At 40.2% G+C, this 6000-nt stretch overlaps 1 protein-coding gene across 1 annotated transcript in view; it reads left to right on the top strand.

The window, feature by feature from the left end:
• DACH2 (dachshund family transcription factor 2) overlaps positions 1–6000 on the top strand; it is an 835748-nt gene that overhangs the window by 362722 nt on the left and 467026 nt on the right. The gene's annotated exons all lie outside the window — the stretch shown is intronic.

Below are 6000 nucleotides of genomic sequence, written 5' to 3'. Positions count from 1 at the left end.
GAGTAATGGACTAGATAAAGGCATGATACAAAGAAAAAGCAAAAACACAGAATAAATACATACAATTATTTCTCACTTATAAATACAATTCCCTCATCTAAACTTTGAAAAGCTTTTTAAACTTTCTTAAATCCTTTCCCCCCTTATATGTTGGGATACATTTTGTGATATCAAGTATTAAACAGTGAACATTAGAGCAAGTATATGTTCATTTTCTCACAGTAAAACTTCGGTTTTCCACATTGAGCTCTATCAGGACATTTTCTAACCTTGAACTGTGCTGTGGGTTTAGCCAACAGGAATGTGTCCACAACAGAATATCTATTCTTTTTTTTAAATAATTTTTATTTTGTTATATTAGTCACCATACGGTATATCCCCAGTTTTTGATGCAGTGTTCCATGATTCATTATTTGAGTATAACACCCAGTGCACCATGCAATACGTGCCCTCCTTAATACCCATCATCGGCCTATCCCAATCACATACCCCCACCCCCTCTGAAGCCCTCAGTTTGTTTCCCAGAGTCCATAGACTCTCATAGATCATTCCCCCTTCTGTTTATACCCCCTTCATTTTTCCCTTCCTTCTCCTACCGATCTTCCTGCTATTCCTTATGTTCCACAAATGAGTGAAACCATATGATAATTGTCTTTCTCTGCTTGACTTATTTCACTTAACATTATCTCCCCCAGTCCTGTCCATGTTGCTGCAAATGTTGTGAAATCATTCTTTCTGAAGGCAGAGTAATATTCCATTGTATATATGGACCACATCTTCTTAATCCAGTCATCTGTTGAAAGGCATCTCGGCTCCTTCCACAATTTAGCTATTGTGGACAATGCTGCTATGAACATTGGGGTGCATATGGCCCTTCTCTTCACTACGTCTGTATCTTTGGGGTAAATACCCAGTAGTGCAATTGCTGGATCATAGGGTAGCTCTATTTTTAACTTTTTAAGGGACCTCCACACTGTTTTCCAAAGAGGCCATACCAACTTGCATTCCCACCAATAGTGTAAGAAGGATCCCCTTTCTCCACATCCTCTCCAACATTTGTTGTTTCCTGCCCTGTCAATTTTTCCGTTCTAACTGAAGTAAGGTGGTATCTCAAGGTGGTTTTGATTTGAATTTCCCTGATGGCTAATGATTATGAACATTTTTTCATGTGTCTGTTAGCCATTTGTATGTCTTCATTGGAAAAGTGGCTGTTCATATTTTCTGCCCATTTTTTGATTTGATAATTTGTTTCACATGTATTGAGTTTGAGAAGTTCTTTGTAGATCTTGGATACCAGTCTTTAATCTGTATTGTCAATGCAAATATCTTCTCCCATTCTGTGGGCTGCCTCTTAGTTTTGTTGACTGTTTCCTTGGCTGTGCAGAAGCTTTTTATCTTGGTGAAGTCCCATATGTTCATTTTACCTTTTGTTTCTCTTGCCTTTGGAGATGTGTCATAAAAAAGTTGCGGTGGCCGATGTCGAAGAGGTTGCAGCCTATGTTCTCCTCTAGGATTTTGATGGATTCTTGTCTCACATCGAGGTCTTTCAACCATTTGGAGTTTATCTTTGTTTATGGTGTGAGAGAATGGTCAAGTTTCATTCTTTTGCATGTAGCTGTCCAATTTCCCAGCACCATTTACTGAACAGATTGTCTTTTGTCCACTGGATGTTTTTTCCTGCTTTGTCAAAGATTAGCTGCCCGTAGAGCTGAGGGTCCATTTCTGGGTTCTCTATTCTTTTCCATTGGTCTATGTGTCTGTTTTTGTGCCAGTACCATGCTGTCTTTGTGATCATAGCTTTGTAGTATAGCTTGAAGTCCGGCAACGAGATGCCCCCAGCTTTGTTTTTCCTTTTCAACAATTACTTGTCTGGTTCCACACAAATTTAAGGGCTGATTGTTCCAGTTCTTTGAAAAATGTCATTGGTATTTTGATCGGGATGACATTGAAAGTGTAGATTGCTCTGGGTAGCATAGACATTTTCACTATGTTTATTCTTCCGATCCATGAGCGTGGAATATTTTTCCATCTTTTTGTGTCTTCTTCAGTGTCTTTCAAGAGTGAATTGTAGTTTCTAGAATATAGATCCTTTACGTCTCTGGTGAAGTTAATACCGAGATAACGTATGATTTTTGATGCTATTGTAAATGGAATGGATTCCCTAATTTCTTTTTCTTCAGTCTCATTGTTCGTCTATAGAAATGCAACTGATTTCTGAGCATTGATTTTGTATCCTGCATCATTACTGAATTGTTCTATAAGGTCTAGTAGTTTGGGGGTGGAGTCTTTTGGGTTTTCTATATAGAGTATCACGTCATCTGCGAAGAGAGACAGTTTGACTTCTTCTTTGCCGATTTGGATAACTTTTATCCCTTTTTGTTGTCTGATTGCTGTTGCAAGGACTTCTAGTATTATGTTGAATAATAATGGCGAGAGTGGGCATCCTTGTTGTGTTCCTGATCTTAAGGGAAAGGCTTCCAGCTTTTCCCCATTGAGAAGGATATTCGCTGTAGGCTTTTCATAGATGAATTTTATGAAATTGAGGAATGTACCCTCTATCCCTATATTCTAAAGGGTTTTAATCAGGAAAGGATGCTGTATTTTGTCAAATGGATTTTCTGCATCAATTGAGAAGATCATATGGTTCTTGACTCTTTTCTTGTTGATATGATCTGTCACACTGATTGATTTGTGAATGTTGAACCACCTTGCATCCCAGGGAATAATCCCACTTGGTCTTGATGGGTAATCATTTTAATGTACTGTTAGATCCTATTAGCTAGGATATTGTTGAGAATTTTGGCATCCATATTCATCAGGGATATCGGTCTGTAATTCTCCTTTTTGATGGGGTGTTTGCCTTGTTTGGGGATCAAGGTAATACTGGCCTCATAGAATGAGTTTGGTAGCTGTCCTTCTGTTTCTATTTTTTGAAACAGCTTCAGGAGAATAGGTATTATTTCTTCTCTGAATGTTTGGTAGAATACGCCCAGGGAATCTGTCAGGCCCTGGACTCTTGTTTTCCAGGAGGTTTTTGATCACTGCTTAAATCTCTTCATAATTAATTGGTCTGTTTAAATAATCAATTTCTTCCTGTTTCAGTCTTGGTAGTTTATAGGTTTCTAGGAAGGCATCCCTTTCTTCCAGGTTGTTTAATTTATTGGCATAAAGCTGTTGATAAAAGTTTCTAATGATCCTTCCTATTTCATTGGTGATGGTTGTGACCTCTTCCCTTTTATTCAAAATTTTATTACTTTGGGTCCTGTCTCTATTCTTTTGAATAAGTCTTGCCAGTGGCTTATCGAATGTTATTTATTCTTCCAAAGAACCAGCTTCTAGTTCTGTTGATCTGCTCTACTGTGCTCCTGGTTTCTAGTTAATTGATATCTGCTCTAATCTTGATCACCTGCCTTCTCATGCATGGGTTAGGCCTTTTCTTCTGTTCCAGCTCCAGCTTCTTGAGGTGGGAATATAATAACTGCATTTTATATTTTTCCATTCTTTTGAGTGAGGCTTGGATGGCTATGTATTTTCCCCTTAGGACTGCCTTTGCAGTGTCCCATAGGTTTTGGACCAATGTGTTTTCATTCTAGTTGGTCTCCAAAAATTGTTTAAACTGATTTTTAATTTCCTGGTTTACCCAATCATTCTTGAGCAGGATGGTTCTTAGTTTCCAAGTGTTTGAGTTTCTTCCAAATTTTTCCTTGTGATTGAGTTCCAGTTTCAAAGCATTGTGGTCTGAGAATATGCAGGCAATAATCTCAGTCTTTTGGTATTGGTGGAGACCTGTTTCGTGACCCAGTATAAGATCTATTCTGGAGAAAGTTCCATGTGTATTAGAAAAGAATGAGTATTCTGTTGTTCTGGGGTGTAGTGTTCTGTATATATCTATGAGGTCCATCTGGTCTCGTATGTCATTCAAAGCTCTTGTTTCTTTGCTGATTTTCTGCTTTGGTGATTTGTCTATTGCTGAGAGTGGAGTGTTTAGGTCCCCTACTATTAACGAATTATTATCTATATGTCTCTTTATTCTGGTTAAGAGTCGGCTTGTGTATCTACCTGCTGCCCGGATGGGGGCATAGATATTTATAATTGTCAAATCCACTTGTTGGATACACCCTTTAAGAATAATATAGTGTCCTTCTGTATCTCTAACTACCGTCTTTAGTTTAAAATCTAATCTGTCTGATATGAGAATTGCTACCCCAGCTTTCTTTTGAGGTCCATTGGCATGAAAAATGGTTTTCCATCCCTTCACTTTCAGTCTGGATGTATCTTTAGGTTCAAGATGAGTCTCCTGTAGACAGCAAATGGATGGGTCATGTCTTTTGATCCAATCTGCAACCCCGTGGCATTTTATGGGAGCATTTAGGCCATTCTCATTGAGAGTGTTTATTGAGCGATATGATTTTAATGATGTCATGTTGCTTGTGAAGTCTTTGTTTCTTTAGATTGTAAATTTCTGTTCTGTATCACTCTTGGGGCCATTTTACTTTTATTGAACGCCCCTTAATATCTCATGTAGGGCTGGCTTCATGGTTACAAATTCAGTTAGTTTCTTCCAGTCCTGGAAGGTCCTTATCTCCCATCAATTCTGAATGACAGACTTGCTGGATAAAGGATCCTTGGCTTCATGTTCTTCTCAGATAGATTTGAAAATACCCTGCCAACCCTTCGTAGCCTGCCCGGTCTCTTTAGACAGGTCTGACCTTATTTTGATATTTTTCCCTCTGTAGGTAAGGATTTTCTTTCCCCTAGCCGCTTTCAAGACTGTATCCTTGGTCTAATATTTGTGAATCGTACTATGATGTGACGTGGTGTAGGTCTGTTCTCATTGACCTTGGCAGGGGTCCTCTCTGCCTCTTCGACACTAATGCTTGTTTCCTTTGCTAGATTAGGGAAGTTCTCTGCTACAATTTGTTCAAATATCTCTTCTAGACTTCTCTCTTTCTCCACCCCTTCAGGCATGCCAATGATTCTGACATTGGAATGTTTCATTGAGTCAGTTATCTCCCGTAATCTACATTCTTGAGATTGGATTTTTTTGAGGCATGTTTCTGTTTTACCTTTCTCTTCTACCATCCCATCCTCCAATTCACTAATTTGTTCTTCTGCCTCCTTTACCCTGACTGTCAGAGCTTCTAGTTTAGACTGCATTTGATTCATAGCATTTTTAATTTCTACCAGATTCACTCTCATTTCTGCCCTTAAAGATTCTATATTCTCGTTAATATTTTCGTTGATATTTTTTTCAAGCCTACATATCATCTTGACCATTGTTACTCTGAACTCCATTTCTGACAATTTGGTTATATCCATATCCATCAGTTCTGTGGCAGAGGCCACAGACTCATTATCTTTTCTTTGCTGGGGGGGATTTCTCCTCCTCATCATTCTGATGAGGAGATGTTGTGGGGATGCCCAGAGCCCAAATTATTGACCAAGCTCCAGGCAGTGTGCAATTGTTTTATAGGGACCTTAGAGATGTGGGCTTCTTGATTTTTCAGCCTGCCTTCTGGGCGAGGGGCCTGCCGCGCTGATACTCAGGCAACCCTGTTTGGGTAGAGTTGCCCTGTCCCCTGCGATGGGGGATGGGAATGGGCACAATGTGAGCTGGTATTTCCGGGCTTTTGTTCTCTGGCGGCTTTCCCTGGTGGTTTTCTGTGCCTCTTCTGAGAGTCAGAGCAGCAGTGGCCATATCCTAGCCTCTGTCTCAGAACAGAGAGAGTGCAGTCCACTCTCCACTGAGCTCTCTTGTCCTCTTTAACTCTGTTTCTGTCAGTGCTGCCAAAAACCCTGCAGCGTCTCAGGTTGTGCGCTCCACAGCCAGTGTCCCAGCCCTCACTTCCAGGGCCGGCACGTCTCTGTCCTTTTTGCTTCTAACACTGCCAGCTGCCCTCGGTTCCTGCGCACTCTCCCTACGTCCCTGTTTCAGTATGGTTCGTGTGCTCCTGAGCTCCCGGTATCAGTCCGGTTCCAGTGAGTGCTCCGGAGCTCTGG

The sequence above is a fragment of the Ursus maritimus genome (genome assembly GCF_017311325.1).
Source record: "Ursus maritimus isolate PB19 chromosome X unlocalized genomic scaffold, ASM1731132v1 scaffold_X1, whole genome shotgun sequence".
Lineage (NCBI taxonomy): Eukaryota > Metazoa > Chordata > Mammalia > Carnivora > Ursidae > Ursus > Ursus maritimus.
Note: the sequence above shows the minus strand (reverse complement) of the source record. Positions and strands in the feature narration are given on the sequence as shown.